The following is a 26,061-nucleotide window of genomic DNA, read 5'->3' on the forward strand; positions in this document are numbered from 1 at the left end:
TCTCTCTCTGTCTCAAAAATAAATAAACATTAAAAAAAAAGTTAAAAAAAAAGAATATTTCATTTGATATATCCATGGAAAACATCCACATATTTGAAATGCCACTACCTTTTTGTTATATGTCTTTTAAAAAATCAGTTTTAATGTGAAGAAGGCCATCTTTTGAAATTTTTATGACCAGAATAAACATGCTGTTATGTGTTTTGCTTTTTCACATTTCATTTATGAATGATTTTCCATATATCAGGATATTGCACGTTTTTGAATTTTTAGGGAAAATATAGTATCCACTATTATTTGTGGGCCACTCAGTTTATGTAACCAGTTCTTTGGATTTTATTGATTTTCTAATTTTCACTGTTAAATTTTTCTAACTTCAAAAGTATGTGTAGGGGTGCCTGAGTGGCTCAGTTAAGCATCCAACTTCGGCTCAGATCATGATCTCAGGGTAGGTGAGTTTGAGCCTCCTGCTGGGTTCTGTGCTGACAGCTCAGAGCCTAGAGCCTGCTTCAGATCCTGTCTCCTCTCTCTCTGCACCTCCCCTGCTCGCTCTCTCTCTCTCTCTCTCTCTTTCAAAAATAAATACTAAAAAAAGGTGTGTGTATGCACATATTCTCAATTTGGGTCATTTTATCATAGTATATATATTTTTAAATTAGCCTTTATTTTAGAATAGATTTATGTAAACATTGTAAGGATAAAGATGGAATGAAAAATCCTGATTTATCTCATAGGTATACAAACCTTTTCTCACAGTGCAGAGAACCCTAGAGGGAGAATACACTCTCAGTACGGTGCGCTCTTTGTTATGGAATCTGTTGCCTATGGAGATCCATGAAATTGCTAGAATCTTGACTTACCATCTCAAGCTTTGATTTATTGCTACACTAGAGGCTTAAATCTTCAAACTCATCCAAATGAGTTTTTCATTTCTGCATGAGTTTTAAGCGATCATATTTGGAGGAATTTAGCTAACATCAATGGTAAAAATAATACAAAAAATGGAATGGTGTCTATTAAGCGTCAAGCACTTTAATAGACACAGTGTCTTGGTGTAGCTGCAAATCATACCACAATTCCACTCCAAGCTAAATACAATTTGAAATCAGCTTATAGTCAATAATTATATTTCATAATTGGTTAAACATATACACAATACCTTGAATACAGTAACCTATGGAAACAGAAAAAAAAAACCCCAAAAATATCAGACTTTAACATGGATAAAATTTGTTGAACACCAACATTTTATTTGTAGCCTAAATTCTCCAATAGATTAAAGATACACACATGCACACGTCACACACACACACACACACACACACACACACACACACACAGTTTTTAACCACATGATCACTGATTTGCATACTTTACATGTTATTCTCAACAAACACTGAGCTGGTCATAAATATTTTATGAAATCTTCATGTGTTGTAGCAGAGTTTTAATTTTCATACAAATTAGAATTCAGCTGTAACAAAGCACTATGATATGTGGGCTTTACATTAACAAAATGATGACTTATCAACACGAAAATGGGCTTTAATATTTCCTGAGACTGCACATGCAATCTATAACCAAGGATCTATGTCAGCATGAAGGAAATATTTTTTTTCCTTTCATGTCTTTAAATCCATCCTTAGTTTTTCTAAATTTCATGTATGCAAAACTTCCATATATTCTTTTAGAGATTTTATTTTTAAACTCTACTGTTTTACTTCATAGCATTTATTTTAGTGAAGGCATATCTTGGCCACTAAAAACTGTAATTAGATAACTGCAGAAAAATTTTTTGGTATAATTCAAGAAAGAAAAAAAAAACATGTTCCACGGTTGATATTGAAGTCCTAAGTCTGTCTTTTTCAGGACTGATTAGGAAGGGACATATTCTTGTCCCTCTTAATATGAATAGGGTTTAAAGAAGTGGACAAATCACAAAAGCTAGATTTGGTCTAATGGGAGCATGTGCACAGAATTTCCCTGATACACACATGTAATACTTTTTAAGCTATAACCCCAAAAATTAAATCCATGAGCAATGTCCCTCCTACAGACTCTGGACCCAGAAAGGAATATAATCTTCATTCATGTCTCTACTTTTAAGGAGATACAAATACCACACCACAGCAACTGTTATTAACATGTGGCATTCCAAATTCTCAGGATTCATCTTCTATTAAGCAGAATTTTCTTACGCCCTCTGTTCTTACACCTTCAAAACCTCTTCTACAAAATGCACACTTTCTCACAATATACTCAGGACACTTCCTAACTCCCTGGTGTTCAGTCCCTAAGAGGAGACGTTCCTTTGGTTTTGAATGCCTTTCTCCTTGGAATCCATTCAGTAAGTTTTGTTCTTTCTTCAGAGGGGAGGGGAGGAAAAAAACTAATTGTGCAAAAGTGGAGGCAGAAGTCTGTGAACCCCTGAGTTAATAAATTTTATCCATATTAACATAGAATAAGTGTGTTGTTTACGAGGAATGTATAATAAACTTTGAATTGTCTTTTCCCATTCTCTTTAGGGGATGGTAGTGAAAGTCAAAATTTAAACTCTAAACTTAGATATGCCAAGAATGTACCTTTTTTTTCTTTATAATTGAGGTAAACTTTACATTCAGAAGAGCCCTCTAAAAGTCTTGCCACTCTTTCCAGTTTTAAAGTTTATTTTTGGTGAAATCCATCTCCATTCAGGATAGACTCAGTCTATTCTATATCTAAGCTTCCTATCAGGGCTTCCTATCCCCTTACTAGAGATCTCCCCTAATCCACCTCCTTTTCAGTCACAGGGTCATGATTCAAGATGGCACACTGCATATAGTTAAATTTCTTTTATCTAGAGTCATAAGTTGTTAACATATACACTATATTTTTTTATTTTATTTTTTTTGCTAAACCATGTAAAAAATAGAATATTTAGAACATAACACTTAATTCTATAATACCTAGGCACACATCTCCTGGGAATAAGGACATTCTTTTACTTGACAAAATACCTGTATAAACTTATTAAATCCAGTATTAATATTATGGTGTTATTTAATATTCAATTCACATTCAAGTCCAGTTGTCCAAATGATGTCTTTTATAGAAGAAATTTTTTCACCCCTTTCTGCTGTCCTCTGTCAAGCCAGGATCTGGTCAAGGATTATAGACGTTTCTATTGGCAGTCAAATGAGATAATTTAATATTTAACCTTTGAGCTGGTTTCTTAGTTCTAAGTTCAGCTCAAATTTTCACACACTCATGGGCGTTCATTCCCAAGATGCTTCTAAATTGGCATATTCCATATTGTGGTAGTTAGATTCCAAATATGGCCCCAACAATTTCTGTCTTCCTGTATGCACACTTCGCTACTCTCCTCTTGAGTCAAGGTGGGCCTCATGACTGGCTTTGACAAATAAACAGCACGAGAGACTTTCTGGGACTTTTGAATCCAGATCTTAAGAATACTGGTAGGTTCTACTTCTTGTCTCTTGGAAAATGTTTCTTCTTGAGACCCAGCTGCCATGCTAAAAGGAAGCCCAAGTGTCCATGTGGAAGTACCACATGTAGAAGAACTACAGTTGCTGGCCAACGGCTGCAGCTCAGCTCACATCTGGTGGCCAGCACTAACTGACATTCACATACTATGTACATTTTAGATTTTCCAACCATCCCAGCCCCCCATCAACAATATACCAAGCAGAATTTCACAAAATCCTGAAAAATTATAAATTGTTATTTTTTTTACTACATTTGTTTATGTAGCAAGAGATCACTAAAACATACACTTTACGGTTTATAAATCATAATCTATAATAGAGTCTTACATGTAAGATTATAGTCCAAAAATGTCATAGCAAAAAGAATAGGAAATGTAAGTTTAGGCCAATGACAAAGCCTAAAATATTATTCAATGACTCGAAAGAGTTTTTATTCATATATACCAGCAAATGAATAAAAATGTTACCAAAATGGTATCATGCTTTAGATACCATGTTGTAGCCTCATTTTATAATTTAAAACCATATTGTCATATCAATAACTATAAATTTTTATTATTTGTATATGTTGCAAAGTATTCTATTGTGTGAATGAACCATATTTAACGTTCCTCCATTTCTGGCTCTATAGGCTCTTTCCAGATTTTCATTATTATAAACACAATGAAAACATAATAAATAAGTTCTATAATCCTTAACATCTATCCTTCTATTTCTTTGAATAATTGATGAATCAAAGATCATGAATATTATTAAGCTTTTGAATATAAATTCAAATTGTCCTCCATGGAAGTTTATAACAGTTTACATCCTCAACAGCAGTGTTATGGAGGTCCTATTTTCCTACTTGGCATACTTCTGCAACATAATGTGTAAACACATGATTACCCATGATTTTTATCTAAGATGAGAGCGAAGCATTCCCATTCTTCCAATCCCATTCAGCTGACACTCAGGAAATATAAATTGCTTGGATTTGCTCAAATATGAATGGATTGTCTTAAAGATATGCCACTCAAATTACTTCTCACGATGTACACAATTCCCAAAGCTCCATTGTTTACAGAGTCTATTTGAATTCTCTTGTCAATATCCAGACAGTATTCAAAAGAGCATGCAGTTCTGAACTTACCCTTGCAAGATGTCTTAGAAGGGTCTGTTCTCAGCCATAGCATACCTTCCTCCTTTGATCTCCAGGATTCCTAAACCGGTTTTGGCATGAAATGTGTTCTGTGTGGTGTGAATGCGTGAATATTGTCATGGGAATTTTTGAAAACAAAATTAAAGAGGCAAAGGCATAGAATAGTTTGCTACTATGTATTTCATACAGAAGCTGGGCTTTGTAACATCCATAGCATCAGTGGATATTCTGATAATTATGCCTGCATTGTCTTGTTTCACTGTCTCCAATCTCAGAATTTTCTTTAGTTCACCTTACTGGCAAATAAGAGTATTCCTGACCACATTTATTTTGGGAAGGTTTTCTTTTTTTGAAAAGTTTCTGTTTTCAACTCTGGGATTTCCCCACTTAGGATTTTCTGGTGGATTTCTGCTATCTGGGTGACAGGTGAGACCTTTCCGCACCAGTGGAAAAACAAAGTAGAAACTGCAAATGAACTTTGCCAAAAGGTCAGCCAGCAATAATGAAGAAACTAGGTCAAGCAGGCAAGTTAAGAAATCGGAAAGATAAAATACACCATAATATTATGTTAGTCCTATGCGTTTTCTCCCTTAACAAAATAAGACAAATTACTAAAATAAGACCATGTAGAATAAACACAGTATCATGACCTTTTATAAATTAAGAAGTGAAATAGTACAGAACAGCCTGGTCACAAAGAAGGAAAAATAAGGAACTAGAGTTGCTCTTTTGGGTCTTTTTTATCCACCCCCCCAACCCCCCACCCCCACCACCATGTGAGAGAACATGGTGGGTGGGCAAAGAGAATCCGGAAAAGACAAACCCTCCCTAGAGTCTGGAATCTTTCTGTTAAAAAAATCAAGATGATTTACAGCTAATTTTATCTGTCTTAAAACCTTTCCACAGAGGAACCCAGATCTCTAAGCAATTTCATGCTTGCTATCAAGATGGGGAAGTGAAAACTCTCTTAAAAAACACAATCAATCAGAGGCAGAATTGGTCACAGAACCCTGCTGTTATTTTCTCCTCCACAGTTCTCTGATAATTTGAAGAGGTTTCTATTTTTACTGGGAAGAATAAGGAAGGAAAGGGGACCTGTAGGAATATTTGCACTCACCCGAGTCTTCAATTTAAATGAAACCATAATTTCAGAGGAGGTGATTCGTATATTTTATTTCCTTTTTTTATTAATAAAGTAGACTTGATATATAACGTTTATGTTTTCTTAGTTGGAAATATCTTTTCTAGTTTTTCTTTTGTTTCTGTGAATCCTTATATTTTCCCTCTAGCTCTATTTTTTTTTTAACATTTCTTTATTTTTGAGAGAGGGGGACAAAGGATCTGAAGTGGGGTCTGTGCTGTCTGCCGAAAGCCTGAGGTGGGGCTGGAACTCACAAATTGTGAGATCATGACCTGAGTCGAAGTCAGATGCTTAACCAACAGAACCACCCAGGTGCCCTAACTTGGGTTTTAAAATAAATTTAACTTACCTTAGGTGTGGAAGCAAGCATATATGAATCAAGATTTCATAGAAATTATTTTTTAAGTGTGTTTTGAAGTCATTGTTCATGACTCCAAAGTCCTACATAATCTGCCCCTGACTAGTTCTCTGGACTCATCTCCTACTCTTCTCCTCTTCTGCTTCTTATACATCTTTCATCCTTCAGCACTCCAAGCTCACTCCTGCTTCAGGATTTTGAAGGTCCTGTTCTTTCTGCCTAGAGGATTCTGTCCCCAGTTTACATGCCTGCCTCCTTCTTGTCATTTAGATTTGCACAATCTTCTCTATTCAGAAAAGTTTTCCCTTTCATCCTCTGGTCAAATTATAATTTTCAAAAGATGAAAAGATTCTCATATTAATGCTGAATGAATATTAAAATTTTAACTCAATAAAACAATAATAAAGAAAATTGGAGGAATAAATGCATATGTATCATTCAGGAAAGGTATACTGAAACAAATTTCCTATGTTAGAAACAAAAATGGTTATATCTGATAGGTCAATAAAACCATGAAGTGTGGGGTTATCTTCTCTGCCAGATAGAATCCATTCATTGGTATTTCAATTGGACAATAGTCTTTATCTTAACATATAGCATTGAAGAGTCTGGACCCTAAGCACTACCAAACACTAAGTCAAACAAAGATAGATGATCTAGAGAATGACGTAACTCTTGGGTGGCTCTGACAGTGGTCTTGCATAACATTTAAAGACATGTGCTATGACTTGGATAATTTGTTTTCTTAAGAAAAGGCAAGGAAGGCTCTTACTTTCTGGTCTCTCTCCTTATTTATTTTTCATTGCACTCATTACTATATAACACCACCAGGTCATTCTCGTTTGTTGGATTTCTTTATTACTTTGTCTTTCCACTATAACGTGTAACCCAAACCTTAAAATAATGCCTGACATATAGTAGGTGCTCAGTAAATGTTTATTGGATGACAGGGCACTCAACAATATCGTGGTGAAAGTGGCAAATGAACAGAAATTAGAAAGCAAGGAAACTGAGTATCTAGTTGAAAATTTTGTGAAAGCCTGCACAAATGAACAGAAAAAAAAAAAGGCAACATATAATAGTGCAGAAAAGTATACATACTGTGTCAGAATGACTGGCAAGATGGTCACTTCCACAGAAAAATATTATAACTTCCAAATGTTGAAAATATGACCAATACACAGGAATATTTATGGCTAAATTTGATGCTAAAGAAGCTCTGTAATGATAAGCCCCTTTAAAAATTTTTTTAAGTTCATTTTTGAGAAAGAGAGACAGAGCGTGGGCGGGGGAGGGGCAGAGAGCGAGAGGGAGACAGAATCTGAAATAGGCTCCAGGCTCTGAGCTGTCAGCACAGAGCCTGGAATCAGACTGGAATTCAGGAATGACAAGATGATGACCTAGGCTAAAGTTGGACACATATCTGACTGAGCTACCCAGGTGCCCTGATAAACCCCTTTTAAATGACATTTAAGAAGTATAAAATATGTTTCAATGTTTATGTCACAGAATTGTATTATGGTGTATATGTTTATTTTAAGAGACAATGGACACTTGAAATTTACTTAAAGCAAAAAAAAAAAACATCAAGTACCTACTTTGTGTAAGGCAGACTATCTCTCATGGTAATTAATGACATTTGGCCTTTGTTTTTCATGGAAACTTCTTTCTCCTAGTCTGATAAGTGGTAGATAGAACTTAGTTATTTAGATATTTGTTAAGGCATCGCATTTGTGTATGGCGGAACAAAAAGGGAGTTAGCACTTTCTCCTTTCTTTTGTTTTGTCTGAATCTTATTAACTCAGTAACGTGTGGATAATGTAATAGAAATTCCCCAGAAGGTTGGGAATTTATACTCTCTCTCTCTCTCCCAGTGAAATATGACCTTTTCCCCAGCAGTATTTCCCTCTTTATTATGTTTTCTGCATTTAGCTCTTATCATCCCAGAAATTAACTCACAGATACCTGAAAATAGAATGGGGAAGAAGGGGGGAATTTTTTGATATGTATAATTCTTTAGAAAAAATTTTCAGCCTTCTCCCAAAAGCAGAAATAAAGAAAGAAGGAAATGTTAGGTTTATTGGACTGTTTGAATGGATATATAAAAAGTAAACACATTTTATCATATTCAAAATTCTTCATTTAAAATGTATGCATGTGTGTAGAAATTGTGGGAAGCTTGACAGTGTTACTTATTACTTAAATTCCTGCTTAGTTTTATAATCATTAACAATTATGTTAAACTTAAACATTATTTAACTCATCTGGGATTGCATGGTTGTCGTTGGGTTTGTAGAAAGAAAAATAATGTAAAACTGCTACCACAATAGAAAACTGGCATTTCTTTTCATGTGATCAGGATACATATTTTTTTTCTAATTTGGGTGGCAGTTAGCAATATTAAGCTTTCAACTTAACTTTCATTTTCAATAAAAGTAAAACACAGAAATTTCCAAGCCCTCTAGTAATTATTTGTTGTATGGTACTTATTCATTGACATGATAACTCTGTGAATAATGGTTAGTTTATTTTTGAGGAATTGAAAACCTTTTTATAGAATCTCACAGTCTTCAACAAATTTTTTTTTAAAAAAAGCAAGTTGCAGATAAATTGCACCAGTATGATTTTTAAATTTTTTTTTAAAGTTTATTTATTTTGAGTGAGACAGAGAAAGCACGAGTTGAGGAGCAGAGAGAGAGAGGGAAAGGGAGAATCCCCAGCAGGCTCTACACTGTCAGCGCAGGGCCCCACGTGGGGCTGGAACCCACAAAGCCATGAGATCATGACCTGAGCCAACACCAAAAGTTAGACACTTAACCCACTGAGCTACCCAGGTGCCCCTGCACCAGTATGATTTTTACATAAAATTTGAAGACATGCAAAAATAAACATTATTTTTAAGGGATTTTTTTAACTTTATTTATTTTGAGAGATAGAATGCACATGCATGTGCTCATGGGAGTAGAGGAGCAGAGAGAGAGACGGAATCTTCACATTGGCAGTGCAGAGCCCAAGGCAGGGCTCATTCTCACGATCAACCGACCAACCATGAGCTAATGACCTGAGCCAAAATTAAGAGTCAGATGCTTAAACGACTGAGCCACCCAGGTGCCCCATTTAAAAAAAATTTTTAACATTTATTTATTATTGAGAGATAGAGACAGAACGTGAGCATGGGAGGGGCAGAGAGGAGAGGAGACACAGAATCCGAAGCAGGCTCCAGGCTCTGAGCTGTCAGCACAGAGCCTGACGTGAGGCTTGAACTCATAAATCACGAGATCATGACCTGAGTGGAAGTCGGACGCTTAACAGACTGAGCCACCCAGGCCCCCCTCTTTTTTTTAAATTTGGCTTTAATGTTTATTTCCCAGGTGCCCCATTTTAAAGGGATATTTACATAAGTAGGAAAGCTATTAAGAAAGGCAAAGAAATACATCACAAAATTCAGGATAACTTACGTCTCTGTTAGGGAGGGCTGTGTAATCATGGAAGACAAGCAGGAAGCTTAAAATACATTGAAAACTTACAGTTCTTAAGCTGGTTGGTGGGAGCAGGCATGTTCTATACATTATACTTTACATCAATACATTATATATGTATGAAAAGATAATTCATAGCTTTTAAAAATGCCTTATATTTTTGTTTTCAGTACTCTGTTTTCATTGTTATAGCACACTGACCATCCTAAAATTCCTCATTTATAAACAGTTAAAATGCCAAGCAGTACATTTTTAAATTGATGGAGTAGTACCTAAAACAGTTTGGGCTATTCTCTGCAGTCAGGAGGAAGATAGAAGCAGAAAATTCCAGCAGGTGTGAGAAATTGAGTGTGCAGCCTACCCTGGGGGCGTCTGTGGGCTTCTTGCAGGTAGCCTGGAGCCTGAGGTGCCTGTGCAGGCTAGGGTAGAAAATCTGCAGCCATCCCACATAACACTGGGACTTTGGCAGTATTGTGCATATAAAAACAGATCTATAAGAAAATCCTTTTAGTATTGATAGACTAAAGAGAAAACTGTCTAATCTGTTTCAACTAATGGGGAAAAAAAAATCATCTATATGGGATTTAGCCAGGGTAACCCAGCCCTCACAAACCTGGAATCACATGTCTTTGGGGTCCCAGCATACTCCATGAAGAATCTTTAATTAAAGAGGAGTGGATGATGTACCACCCTCAGCAGGCTAGCGCAAGTAAGGCTTCTTTGTCCTCACAGAATTCCTGCCCAGAATTTGAAAAAAAATAAGGATTTGTAATTATTAATATGCACATGCATGCCTACACACACACACACACACACACACACACGGAAATAGGTGTCAGCAGCCATACCAAACAACAAAACCAGACAAGGACTTCAGATACTGGAATTATTAGATACTGAATATAAAGTAAAATATATTTCCTGTGTTTAAAGATATAGGGGCACCGGGGTGGCTCAGTTGGTTAAGTGTCAAACTCTTCATTTTGGCTCAGTTCATGATCTCCTGGTTGTGAGATAGAGCCCTGTGTTGGGCTCTTCACTGAACGTGGAGTCTGCTTGGGATTCTCTCTCTCCCTTTGCCCCTCCCCTGCTTGCTCAAGTGTGCATACACATGTGTGCTCTCTCACTCTCTCTCTCTCTCACTCTCTCTCTCTCACACACACACACACGATAAACAATTAAGGATATAAAATATGGAATACAAAAAGATGAGTTAGGCAAAAGAGACTATCAAAATGACCAAACATATTTGAAAAAAAATGGAACTACTAGAAGTAAATATATAATAACTGAAATAAAATAGATAGCTTAAACAGATTGAGCCAAACTAAAAGGAGAATGAATGAAGTGAAAAATAGGCCTGATGATATAATGTGGTATGTGCTATGGAAAAAAACAGAGCAAGATCAGGGGGATCAGCAGTACAGGTGGAGAGACAGAAGTTGGGTGCAATTTAAAGAGAGCAGTCAAGGGCACCTGGGTGGCTCAGTTGGTTGAGCATCTGACTTTGGCTCAGTTCATGATCTCATGGTTTTTGATTTCAATCCTCGCATAGGGCTTGCTGCTGTTAGCACAGAGACTGCTTCAGATCCTTTTTCCCCCTTTCTCTCTGCCCCTTCTCTGCTCATGCTATATCTCTCACGAATAAATACAACATTAAAAAAAACTTAAAAAAGAGAGAGCAGTCAGAGTAAGAGGTGTCACAGAGAAAGAAGTGAAGGAGGTAGCCACATGGATATTGGAGGGATAAGTGTTACAGGCAAAAGGAACAGCAACTAGTTGAAAGTAGAGCCATGGGGCACCTGGTGGCTCAGTCAGTTAAGCATCCGACTTCAGCTCAGATCATGATCTCCTGGTTCTTGGGTGCAAGCCCTCCCCCCGCCCCCCTGAGCTGTCAGCACAGAGCCTGGAGCCTGCTTCGGATTCTGTGTCTCCTTCTCTCTTTGCCCCTCCCCCACTTGCACTCTGTGTCTCCATCTCTCATAAGTAAACATTAAAAAAATTTTTTAATGGAAGTAGAGCCAAATCAATATATATATGTATGTATATACATATACATACATACATACATATATATATATATATATATATATATATATGATAGTGAAATTACTGAACTTTGAGGATAACACAAAGATTCTATAAGCTTCCAAAGAGAGAAAAAAATACTGTCACAGACAAAATATACGGAATCATAATGACTTCAGACTTCTCAATAGTGGCACTGAACATGATAAAATTCTAAGCAACCATCCCAAAATTCAAAAGGAAAATTCTATATAATTCTCCACAGCCAAACTCTCCCAATCAGTGTGAAAACATTTTCAGACATACAGGTCTCAAAATTTACCTTCCTTGCTCCTTTTGCTTAAAAACTTTTGAAAAATGTAGTCCAGCAGAATGAGGAAATACACCAAGAGGAAAAAAAAAATTCTGGTAGAGAAAAGAGTTGATCCAACAGGAGCATAGTAAGGGGAATCCCAAGAATGGTGCAGAAGACAGATTTCACATGAAGGCTGTGCATCCAATAAAAAACACCCATTGTGGTCTGGGGTGGGTCTGATGACTCCTAATGGGACTTCTGCAGAAAGAGGAAACTGAAAGAATACCAGATACATCTGACATCTTAAGAAGAGATCTAGAAAACTGGCAAAGGTTTTAGGGCTATATTATTTATAAGCGCATAGAAAACATAGCATATGAAGAGGAAGAAGGTCCATATTAGTGAAACAAAAAGTTGTGCGGAAAAGTTGGTCAGTCATGGTTCTCCACCTGCCTCAGTTGTGAATGGAGCTCTCATAAGTCATGATGATGCAAACATTGCTATGGGTGGGAAATAATCCTGGGGACTGAAGGAAGGCAACGAAGGGGCTGAATGTGGTAAGATCGAGGCTAAAAATCAAAAAGTAGCAACAGAATATGTTCTTTAGAGAGGAAGTTATAATTTCCAAATCACCTACATCAGCCACCTGATTGATGAAAAGAGGTGAAAATGCATGCAGGGAGTGGAGGGGTGGAGATGATGGAGAAGAGGGAGGCGTACTGTTAGTTTTCTTAACAAGACTCAGTATGATAGTGCTTTAAAATGAAATATAATGAGAGACATGGATGTAAGTTTTCTAATAGCCCCATTTAAGAAAAAGTAAAAAGAAACAAGTGAAATTAATTCAGTAATATATTTTTAACCCAATATATCCAAAATATTTCTATTGGTAATCATTATAAAAAATATTAAAGAGATTTTTAACTTTCTTTTTTTTCATATCAAGTATGAAATTCAGGATATACTTTATACTTGGAGCTCATCTCAGTTAGGACTAGTCACATTCCCAGTACTCAGTAGCCCCACAAAGCTAGGACTACCTTATTTGACAGTGAAACTTTACATACACATATAACCTTGGTAAATTTTAAAAACTTAGGAAGGCGCACTAGCATGGACAATTTGCCCCACTTATTTTGTGAATGAAGAGGTGCACTAATACCATCAAAAGGGGGGACAAAACAGTGGAAAAGATCAGGAAAAATGGAACTTCCTAAGAAAACCTCTTGAAAAAGTGAAATCGTGGGTTATTCATTCACCATCAGAGCATGGAACCTCATCACCCATATGGACTACTCTTTATATATTATTTATATATTATATTTATATATTATATATATATATTATATATATTATTCATGTATGTTTACAACCCACTTCCTTTATAGGTGAAGAAACCAATGCAGGTAAGTGACTTGCCTGAATTTATTAAGCTAATACGCAGCAAGTGAGATTCGAATTCAGACAGTCCAACACCACTGACCGCAAGGTTGGTCACAAGCTTCACCACATGTGAAGCGCTCTGAAAGGGGACTTCACCGGAGTGTGGGGGTGAAGTTTGTTGAAGATAGTAAATGTCTAAAGTATATTACTCACCTTGATCTTAATGTAATGCCTACCCACACAGTGGTGAAAAGACCATCAAGATGTTTCTGCTTCTTTTTCTTGATGGAGTGATTTGGAATAAATATTCCTATTATAACTTGTTGAAGCTGTGCCTTTGAGTGAAGTAATTTGGTTTTAGTCTATGTAGCCATTGAATGCAGTTTGAAATAGAAGGGTTGCATTTCTCAACAAACTATCAATGTCTTTCAGGGGGTTATGCAGTTAGATGGAGTCTTTTTAACTAGTGAATTTCCTTCAGCAAATTAATTCATTTGTATTGACTTTCTATTGCTGTCAACAAATTACCCCAAAATGTAATGGGTTAAAACAATAAACATTACCTCATAATTTTTTGAGTCAGGAATCAAAATGCAGTTTAATAGGGGCACCTGGGTGGCTCAGTCGGTAAAGCGTCTGACTTCAGCTCAGGTCATGATCTCACAGTTTGTGAGTGTGAGCCCCGAGTCAGGCTCTGCTGACAGCTCGGAGCCTGGAGCCTGCTTCAGATTCTGTCTCCCTTTCTCTCTGGCCCTCCCCCACTCACACTCTTTGTCTCTCTCAAAAATAAACATTAAAAAAATGCAGTTTAATAGTGTGTCTCTGACCCAAGTTCTCTCACAGGGCCACAGTCATCTGAAAGTTCAACTGCAGAGGGTCTGTTTCCAAGACCTGTAATGTTGGAGGGCTCAGGGAGGGCTCAGGGCTCTAGGATCCTGACAAAGGGAATCATCTCTTAGCTGCCTGTGCCTCTCCATTGGGCCACTCACTCCATGGCAACTTGCCTCCCCCAGAATGAGGGCTCTGAGTAGGGCTGATCACAGCAAGACACAAGTCATAGTGATTTCATCAGCTTCACTCAGATGTCATATACCATCACATTTGCTATTCAAGTCACTAGATCCAGTCCACAGTCAAAGAGAAAATATTACAAAAGGCATAAATACAAGGAGGCAGAGGTCATTTGGGCCAGTCTAGAGACTGACTGCCACAACAACATTCAACATTTTGCCCTTTAAAAATATGCAATTTCTTTTTTCATGCATTTATCCATCAGTATTTACTGAGTATGAACTTTGTGCCAAGCCCTAGAAATCTGGGGAAAAAAACAAGCATTCTCATAACCTTCCTAAAACCTACAAGCCAGTGTCCTCGACATTAAACATCTCAATTTTGCTTTGATTAAACAGCAAGAAAGACGTCAGGAGCCTCTCAGTACTTTTTCTCAACTATCGTGCTTATAAATCAAATACTGATGACCTTTTGGTCAATATGAAGAATTACCCTGGTCTTCCTAGGTCATAATTATGTTATAGCCCTTTACTCGGATCTCTAGACTTCCTACCTCAGTCAGAACCCGAGTGATTTACTTTAATTTCTGTAGTGACAATATAATGTAAGGCCTGCAGATCAGAAGTTTGAGCTCCTCCAGATGTAGAAAGAAATGCTGCTTAAGAATTTAGTTCTTTGACTCTCTCTCTAAACTGACAGAAAAATCTATGAGGTCACTGAGGTTCTATTCAGATCCCATGACCACTCTTTGTCCTCTAACAAAAAACTGAAGTTTTTCACAAAAACTGAAACCAGGATGATTTCAGTGATTGCAAAATAAACATATTACCGGTGATTAAAGGAGCCTGTGAATTTTATTTCTGGAATTCTTGAAGTTCTTTCGGTTATCCTTATCAGTCTCTCCCCTCCGTGGATATTTCATCCAGTCCCAAATACCCATTTCTCACACTTCAGTCTGTTTCTCAAGGGAGTGCACTTAATGGGTTTTATTTTCATTTTAGAGTTGATAATGTTTTCAGATTTTTTAAGTCACCACTGTAAGTAGATAAACAGCAGCGCCCCCCCACACCCACACACACACACGCGCGCGCACACACATATACCTTGCTCCTTGCTCTTTACTCCTTGTGCTGTGTTCCTTCCTCACCAAATAGAGGTTGCATGAAAAATGTCTCAACAGGACTTATTTTCTACTTAGTTGGGTTTAAATAATCTGAGTATTTCAAGGTGGCACAAAGTCTGCCTCATAAAAAATTAAAATAGATCATTAAGCTTTGAATAACACCACTGGATATATGTGAAACAAGTTTATGTTGTAAATCATTTAGCTTAAATGCAAATCAGAATGCTGCATACCTCATAAAAAGAGCTATACCATATATTTATGATGTACATGATTTATAGAAGCAAACTGACCAGATATCTGTGCATTTAGAACTTATAAAATTCTAAGGATCCTCCTGCCCCAAACTCTAGCAGTAGCTTCAATTCTGAATGGCTTTCTGACCTGCTACTCTGTTCCAGCTTCGAAAGTTGCCACCAAAATAGTACACATATTGTTCACAGCTCAGCAATTTACTTTTACAGATCTAATCCATGAACAATAATTTCTGCTACGGGAGCAATTTTAAATGTTTTTCTCCACTTCAGTTAAAAGTATAAAGGGGCGGCTGGGTGGCCCAGCTGGTTAAGCGTCGACTTCAGCTCAGGTCATGATCTTGCAGTCTGTGGATTCGAGCCCCGTGTTGGGCTGTGTGCTGACAGCTCAGAGCCTGGAGCCTGTTTCAGATTCTGTGTCTCCCTCTTTCTCTGCCCCTCCCCCACTTGTGCTCTGTCTCTCTCTGTGTCTCAAAAATAAACAAAAAACATTTTTGGGGCGCCTGGGTGGCGCAGTTGGTTAAGCATCCGACTTCAGCCAGGTCACGATCTCGCGGTCCGTGAGTTCGAGCCCCGCGTCAGGCTCTGGGCTGATGGCTCGGAGCCTGGAGCCTGTTTCCGATTCTGTGTCTCCCTCTCTCTCTGCCCCTCCCCCGTTCATGTTCTGTCTCTCTCTGTCCCAAAAATAAATAAAAAACGTTGAAAAAAAAATTAAAAAAAAAAAAAAACATTTTTTAAAAGTATACCTTAAAGACACACGTTCTTTTCCCCAAATTAGTGGGACACTGTCAGTCCCATGCTCAAGATATGCTAATAATGAGCCCTGAAATGTAAGAATTCAATTTACACTGATTTGTTAAGAATAAACATGGTTTCTAGAATCATGTCACTTGTTTCTTAAAATTAATGGTCAGATAATTCATATAATTTCATGAAAGCACTTGTAGCAAATGTGGGTTCCGAACCAAATGTATGGAAGCAAAATAATACAGAACTCTGTGAACTCGAAAGATGGGGTACCCTGGAAGTTTATCTGGTAATGACCTGAGAATGGTGAGTTGGCAAATATTTGTATAAAAAACTAGAATAGAAGGCAGGATGACTTCAATAATAAATAAATACAAGATTGGTGGTTGAAGAAGCCTGCAAAATTTTATTTTTAGGATTCTGTCTTCTTCAGAAATTCACATACTGCACAAAGATATATGTGCAAAGATATTTACCACTGTGTTTATTTGCACAAGCAAAAGGCATATAAAAAAGTGGAAAACTTGAAAAAAAAAACTAAACTTCTAGGGAAATGCTTATGATGGTTAAACTCCTATGGGTAGGAGAATAATTATAGCTATGGAATACTTTGCAGCTCTTAACGGAATATGAAGCAAGCCCATATGTAGTGACCAAGGAGAATATATTATGAACAGAAAAAAAAAACACATGTTGCATAACCATGTGTATAAATGTAGCATTATCTTATCAAAAATAAGTATGCTATAATACAATCTTACTAAAATATGTATGGCAGAAAAATATTAAAGACAAGTTGATATCTAACAACCTCCAATTTCAGTGATATTAAATGGCATGCAGTGCAATAGCTAAACTGCACATTAAAATAGTTTCAAATGTACAGTGTAACATTATGTATATATTATTTGGTTTATGCAATAATCCTGAGGCTGCAAATTGTTCAAGAATGAGTAGTCTGTGGCTTGGTCCACTAGGCTTCTAATGAGGGAGACTCTTCCTCAAAGGTACATACTACTGGGGCACCTGGGTGGCTCAGTCGGTTAAGTGCCTGACTTCGGCTCAGGTCATGATCTCTCACAACTTGTGAGTTTGAGCCCCATATCAGGCTCTCTGCTGTGAACGTGGAGCCGGATTCAGATCCTCTGTCTCCCAGTCTCTGCCTCTCTCTATATATGTCAATAGTTCCCTACAAATCTGGGCTTGATATATTGTTTTATTGTCTTAAGAAATTGTTGTGAATAATGTTAATAGTGCAGATTAAGTCTACATATTTGTTACATCGGTAGCCATTACACTACTGCACATAGTCCAAACTATGTGCAACGGCCCAAAACATGAACCGTTCTTTCAGTATTTAACGTCTCATCTGATTCAGTAAAGTTACATATGTCATTGGTGGTCAAAGTTGCAACATAAGTCTTCAATGTATTACTTCTTATTAATAAAAGCAAAAATATTAACTAATAGTCCTATAGGACCTACTCATTCATGAATTGCAGTCATAAGGCCGATATCAATGAGGCATTCCATGTGAATCAATTGCCTACCTGGAACACACAATAATGAATATTTATACATTTTATTGTTTATAAACAGTGCGCTTCACATCTTTGATATAACACACATGCGTGCACACACACACACTTTTTTTTCAGAACCGATTGTTTAACATTTATTAACATACTGCTGAGTTATAGTAGTGTAGTAATGCGCATCCAGCCTGAAACTTCATTAGTAGATACTGTTGATGTATCTGTTCAAAAGAACTCATGCGTTGTGTGTGACCAAATTGGTATAGGTAAATTCAAAGCAGAGAAATGGTGGCCAAAGCCTGCATTTTAAGCCTAGCTCCAAATTTTCTGTTTGGCTGCGTGCTTTTTAGGACTAGATGCTTAAAATGAAATTATTTTACAAAGGCCAGGAATAGGCATACTTGTACAGTAATTAATTAAAATTTCATACACACCCACCAAAAACTCTTTGGAAAATATGCCTGAGGAAAATGGTTTTTTCCATGATCACAAATAATTTCTCCATGTTAAAAGAAGTGAACTTTATTGACTTAGGTTTGAACTCCAGAAAATAAAAATTCGACACACACACACACTTCTGCAAATAAAACACCATGGACCTGGGGTTAGCCACGGGAAAGCATATTGGGATTTTGCAGCACAAATTTGAGAAGAAGCAAGTATTGAGGGACAGAGATAAACTCTGGCAGAGTAAAAACATTTTGATTTAAAATTTTAGGGGGTGGGGTGGAGTAGGTAAGCACAATAGATTTATTGGATTATCTTTCATTATCTTGGTTGAAATGTCACAAGTTTCTAGGAATTCTTTTTGTCAATTGTGAACATACACAAAAAAATGGCTAAAAATGGAGACCTGTATAATCAATAATAATAAAATAGAATGCAATTCATTACTTATCACATTTAATATTTAGCTCTGTTCTTGCACGTTATTTGGTCCAGAATATATTCAAGACCAATCAGTGGCTCGCTAAACTCCTCTCCTGTATAAACCCCAGAGACTCAGCATGAACAGCACGCCCAATCCACTTTGTTCACAAGCTGGGCTTCCTAGTCCTGCCTTCAGCTACTCTTTAATACCAGCTGTTTGTTCTCTCCAGTCCTCCCCCTTCTCTACCTCCTCCAGGTCTCGTTTTTAAAAACCTACCCCATAGATACCCAATTCCATCCTCTGAGTTGCCTTGGCAACTCTCAAAGATAGGATAGTTCACAGCTTCCCAAACTAATTCTATCACATCCCTCAATTAGTTCAGTCTTTTATGAGCAGTCAGCTATTCCTTAGAACTATAATCAGGAATTGGCTCACTCTGAATTTGTAGATTCTCAAAGGGTGAATTCCTATGCACATCCTCTGTGTTCTCTTCTTACAGGGTCCATTTTCCTAAGACCATAAACCCTGGCCAGATAATTATACAGCCTATTTCCATGCTTCCCTCCACTCTCTGTTGACTTTTCCTTGAAGATTTACTCTTTTAGTCTTTTGGCTGCCCTGCCCTTTGGCATCTACGAAAGGTTGGCAGGGTTCTTGGTTGGCAGTAATTACTAAGGCTGTTATGTGTTCAACTTCAGGTCCTCATCTGAAAATCAAAATGTTCATGTTTTAAGCCAAATATTCCATTGTATACGATGTTTGCAAAGCACACAGACATAGGTCTTTCTTTCCTTATATTGTGAGAAGAGAAAAATCACCTCTGGCTCACCTTTTCACCAAAGTAGTATTGCCACACAACACTACCTGCCAAAGAAGGTCAATCCAAATTATTTCCAACTTTGCTGAAGCTGCCCAGATGGAATTACTTGGCTCTTCAGATCTTTAGAAAATTATGCTAACTTTGAAAAAAATTCAGGTGGGAACAAATTGTTGTCATGAGAATTTGACAGCACTCCTTTGAAAATCCAGTTCTGGTCATTAAATGCATTTAACATAATAAGGCACAGCAACAACTAAGAAGGTGGTTTATTTTAATTCATTGCATGAAATGTATGAATTAATTAAGCATTTAACACCACACTAAAGATGGCAGAATATAAAGAAACATAATCTTGAGCTGGCTTACTGTCTTAAATAAGCAAATGGAATTAGATTTTTATACAGTAATTTATGTTCAATTAAGCCAAGAGTTTGCTATTATACATTTACAGTGAATATAAAAGCAAGGCAACAAACACAAAGTTGTTATAAAGTAATAAATCACACTGAGATGGAGATGAATGGGAACATTTTCTGGAGTATTAATTCAATTTGGAGTGGCTATTTTAGGGATCATGCAATGTTGAAGTACAGCTAAGATTGCCTCTTCTAGTCTGATGAGAGCTATGAATTCATGCATCACAGAAAGTAAACCTGAGTTTCCAAACTGACTTGGCCAGTGGACATTTAGGAAAACTGAAATCACAATTTGTGGCAGTATCCCCCGTTGCTGAGAACATTTCCCAGTAAAAAACCACTTTGTCTCATTGTTATACTTCTCTCCCTTCAAAATATGTGTACGCTACATATTTTTGACCAAACCTAAGCGAAGGTGATCTGATCAACGTTTACTGCCTGCAATAAATTTAGAGAAAAACAGCAGATTTTCTGTCTTCAGTCCTTGAGGTGGTCAAGGCAACTTGAAAACAACTCACATCCTATTATGGATTCAGGACTTACTCAACTTATTTTTAAAGCAATGAGCCCATGAAAAGTTATTTTTATTGTATGATGGCCTGTGAGGGGTAGTTATATATCAAAACGTCATGAAACTAAAAAAAAAATATTAACACTTACATTGATCTGGAAAAGCTACCAAAGATTGTTTAGTCCATTTCTTAAGTCAAAACACTTCAATTTATTAGTTTAATCATAGGAGGGGCATTCAAAGCATATCCTGGAAAAGAGGTGCTAAAATTTGTTTATATACTAAGCAATCTTCATATATAGTACCTTAGAAATTGTTTCAACAAATGGCCCTCAAACATTGTCATGAAGCTGTCCGCATTACTAAGGAAAGTTTGCTTGTACTTTCAGATAAATAGAATTATTCCCTGTTCTTTGCCTATGTAATAGTGAGTGCAGGACCAGAGTCCTTAGGAGATAAAATCAAGTTTATTGATTTTAAAAATCAGCCTGCCATATAAAAAATGTTTCATTATAATCCAGTTTAGGTAGTTCTTGCTTTCATCTGCTTGTTTGTAAGACAGATTTACTGCCAAAAACTCTTTCTCTGTGCCTAACTCCAGTCACTATTTTTATAATTTGTTCTTGTTATGTTTCCAGTGAAGAGAGAGGTTAGCAAGTTATTCTTCCTCACATATAACTCAGTGTGAATAAGCCTCCTCTTATTTTTTAAAGGAAAGGAACACTCCCTAGCTGCTGATTTATTTTTTCTATTGTGCATCCATGGAGGGAAATAGAATTTTTAAACTGTAAGTAAATTCTTTTGTATTTATTGAAAACCACTATCCAATTTAGCTTGTTGAGAAGAATATACACAAAAGACCATGAAGTCTTCTTGGTCCTAAGAAAATAAATCTATATCTTGTTATGAAGTATTTAGTCCTTCTTGCTTATGTTCCCAAAGTAATAAAAATCTTTGTAAATGGCAGCTTCTAACCCGAATGTGCATTTTTGCTACCTGTTATTCTGATAAAGACATTTATCATAATTAAAGACTGAAATCTAGTGGGGTTTCTTTATCAAAATGAATTAACTTTACAAAAACATCCTTAAGGAATTTGTAGGGACTCCTGAATTGCATTAATAGATCATTTTTCTTTTAACATTTGGCATGGAACTTTTATATTAGCCTTCCCCATTTCTACCTTGTTGACCAAGTTGTGCAGACCCAAAAGACCCATAATCCTTGGTTGCTCTTCTTCCCTCAGGCCTCCTCTCAGAATCCACCAGCTAGGCCTGTCTCCTCTTACCGCCAGAGTAGATCCCGAGTCTGATCACTTCTCACTGCCATCACCATTACCATGTTGGACCATGCCAACATCCTCTCTCTCTGGGCTTTCCTACTCTCCAGTCTCCACTCAGCACTCAAAGGGCTTTTCAAAAAATGTAAGTCAGATCTTGCCTCTTCCTCTGCTTAAGTCTGGCCAATGGCTTCCTATCAAGCTTAGAACAAACTCTGATTTCTTAGCCATGGCCATCGTGTCCTGTCCCTGCCTACCTCCCCAGCTTCACCTTTTGCCACACCCCTGTGTGCACAGTTAAGCTCAGCCACAATGGTTTCTTCTTATTCTTCACACACCTAAAGATTATGGGTCTCTGGGCCTTTTCCCCTGCTCTCTTTTCTGCCAAGAAGGCTCTTTGCTTTCAACTTCTTATTGTTATACCTCATAATTCAGGTCTCTGCACAAATATTACCTCCTCAGAGAGGATGTTCCTGAATACCTTCTCTACCTTTCTCACTTACCCTGCTTAACTGTTTGCACTTATTACTATAGAAACTACCTTTTCTTTTTCCTTGTCTGCTTCCAAGGAAGTCTCATGAGCACATGGATTTCATATACTTCACTGCTATGTCCTCCAAGTCTGTCTATTACATGGTAAGCATTCAGTATTTGTTGATTGAATAAACAAATGGGAAGAACTCTTTCAAACATGAGTTCCACTTTTAAAATCTCACTCACTCGTAGTGTTTAGTATGTCTTCCTTATTTACCTTATGTCTCTTAGAAACACATAAAATGCACTGATTTTCCTTAAAACACTACTTTAAGATTGCTAAAACAGAAATAATAGGGTTCAGAAAATCCTACCTAATCTGTAGTGTGAAACAAAGTAACGTAAAATCATAAAACAGTCACAAAATTTCTCATGTTAATAGGTTAATTTCCATTGTTCAGATAAGTCTTAACCTCAAAATTACTCACTTGAAGTTAGTGTTTAAAAACATCTCCTCCCTTTGACAGTGGCTTGAAGGCCATTTCTCTCTTTAGCAGTTTAAATTCAATAATTATGTCATTTGTCATTACCAAGAGTGTTCTGAACTAAATATTCTATTAGTAATATGCCAATCTAAAAATTGATGAATGTTAGTCACAAATATTTCTCATGTCATTTTCTCTTTAATATACTCAACAGGGACCATCTGTAAATCCTAGAGGATGTCTCAGATAAGCCCCCAGATGTAGTATATTCTCCCCTAATGTCAAAATAGCTAATAGAAATTCTAGGCAGGTTGAATCTTATTTTTCCTTTATCTAAATCCATCAGTCTATTATTGTGAACTTAAATCAAGGCACTTTATTAAAAGTTTTTATTAAAAGCACTTTATTGAGTTTTCCAACACAATCATTATTGTAAACTTAATATACAGAAAATGATGGGAGGTGACAGTAACTAAGGTAAGTATAATCTTACAGACTCAAAGCTCTGGTTTATTAAGAATTTAAATTGTGATAATAACAATGACAATAAATGAAAGTAATAATAGGTTTTGTTCTTGGGAATAATTAGGAAGAGAAAATACTACCGGTAGTGGTTACTCTAGTACTTCTGGGTCCCTTAGTTATATTTTTCACCCCCTAATAACTTAATGACCTAACCTGAAGTATTTTCTTTTCACCAGTGCATCTGGCTTGCTACTATAAATCAGTATCTCCCCAAGTGTATTCTATAGAACACTAATCTTAGAATGTTAAAAGGCACTTTGCAGGGTGCCTGGGTGCTCAGGCACCTGCTCGGTTAAGCGTCCAACATTGGCTCAGGTCATGATCTCCTGATTTGTGAGCTTGAGTCCTGCCTCAGGCTCTGTGTTGACAGCTCAGGGCCTGGAGCCTGCTTCAAATTCTGTGTCTCCCTCTCTCTCTGTCTCTCCCCTGCTCAGGCTTGCTTGCTCTCTCTCTCTCTCTCTCTCTCTCTCTCTCAAAAATAAACAAACATTAAAAATGTTTTTTTAAAAAAGATACTTTGCAGATGATGATGATGATGATAGTAATAATGAGGTTCTTTGCTCAATGTGTTTAAGAAAGATTGAGCTAATCAAAATGTAGTATCTTTGTGTCAGGACTTCTCAGAGCCTTGAATATGCTAAAATGAATTTTAAATTTCCAAAAGAAATTAAATATCAGTTTCCGAAATCATCTGACCCCTGAACCATTATTTTAAGGAATATCTTTTGGGTGTATATTGTGGAAAATTCTTTTGTAATTCATCATCAACAAACATTTGACACATTGTTGTGACCCTTCTCTGATAGTAAGACATATAGAACTTTCCTTTTTTCTTTTAAGCTGAATGGAGTTTTTATTCATTAATTTATTCATTTAACAAATTTTTACTGAGTGCATTTCTGTGCTAAGGGTATTCTCTAGATATAATAATAATGAATATGGGGTGCCTGGGTGGCTCAGAGATTTAGGCATCCGACTCTTGATTTCAGCTCAGGTCATGATCTCATGGTTGGTGGGATTGAGCCCTGCATTGGGTTCTGCACTGACAGTCCAGAGTCTGCTTGGGATTCTCTCTTCCCTTTTCTCTGCCCCTCCCCTGCTTACGTTCTCTCTGTCTCTCTCTCAAAATAAATAAATGAACATTAAAAAAATAATAATGTAATACAAAGAGAAATACAGACAGTGGGAGATTCTGTTTACACATTTGGGGTGAAACTTAGGTTTGCAAATAGAGATTATGAGTGGAAAACTCACATCAGTTTATAAATTTAATTTTTTAAATTTTGGTTTCAAGTTTCTATTTAAATTATAGTTAGTTTAACATTTGGTGTATGATTTCAGAAGTAGAATTTAGTAATTCATCGCTTACATATGACACCCAGTGCTTATCACAATCATAGAGCTTTCCCATTGATGCAGTGGCCATCAATGGTGGTGATCATAAGTGGCCTCTTCTCCTTTTTGCTTGATCCCTGAAATTCCAATACTTAATGTTTATTATTAACTATTAAAAATTGTTCATTATCCAACAACAACTCAACTCTGTAGTCTTATGACCTTTTCAGAGAGAAATCCAGTGGCTTTTTTACTCCTTATCTCATGTAATGATGTTATTGATCACTCACTAATACTTAAAATTCTTGAATTCTTTTGTTTCTTCTACCTCTTTGACTCTCTCTCTCTGCAGTTTTCTCTATGATTCCACTTTCTCTGTTTACTCTTATGTTGTGCCCATTTTTTTGCTAGCTTTCTTTTCTCTTTACATTCTCTTGTTATTGTATCCCATCCATATTTATTGTTTCAAATGCCATTATAGGCTGATGACTCACAAAGCTACATCTCAAAGATCTTCTTTCTCATCGGTTGACAGTGTGAGGGTGTGGGAAAAACATTTAGCTTGGAGATGGGTTTCTTGAGTTTGGGTTGCATGGCTGCCTAATAACTTACATAACTCTGAGTAGGTCAGTTCACAATTCTGGACTTCAGATCCCTCATGTATAAAATATTAGATAATCCAATACTTCTTTGTTGCCTCCTTTCACTGACTATATTATTTCCCTTCATTCTTGGAAGATTTTGGGTCCTAGCTCAATAGCACTCTGTCCAATGGTATCTGTTAGTGCTTCACTTTGTTTGTATTACCTTCCCAACGTCTTTAACACGTAATTCTCAGAATTCCTCTGCTCCAGTGGTCATGTCTTCTATAATACCTCAGCCACTTGTTCCCATTGTTGAATTGTAGACCTTGTCACTACAAATAAAGCAATCCCTCAAAAATCCTAATTCCTAGCACCCATTCAAGCATTTTACTCCCTCAGTCCTTCAACTGTACTGGGATCTACAATGCATTGATCCAAATATTTTTCCTCTGGCATTCTTCCCTCCTAAAATTATTTACTCCTCGCCTGAAAAGATTAAATTCTATGGGCAAGCCTTATGGTACGATCTTGCATACACCCTGAATTATCTTACCTTTGTCTTCTTGGTATTCATGTGGTAGAACTCCTACTCTGGTTACATTCAGTTACATTCTTTGACTGACTCATAACTCCTTTGATGCAGTTAACAAGCCCAGAAGAAAACATACAATTATCTAATATATTAATCATCGGTCTTCTCTTATTGGAATGGAAGTTCCATGTGCAGAAGATTTTTTTTGTTGTTGTTTGGCTCACTAATATATCCATAGGATCTAGCAAA

This window comes from Panthera onca, chromosome C2 (genome assembly GCF_046562875.1).
Source record: "Panthera onca isolate mPanOnc1 chromosome C2, mPanOnc1 haplotype 2, whole genome shotgun sequence".
NCBI classification, from domain to species: Eukaryota; Metazoa; Chordata; class Mammalia; order Carnivora; family Felidae; genus Panthera; species Panthera onca.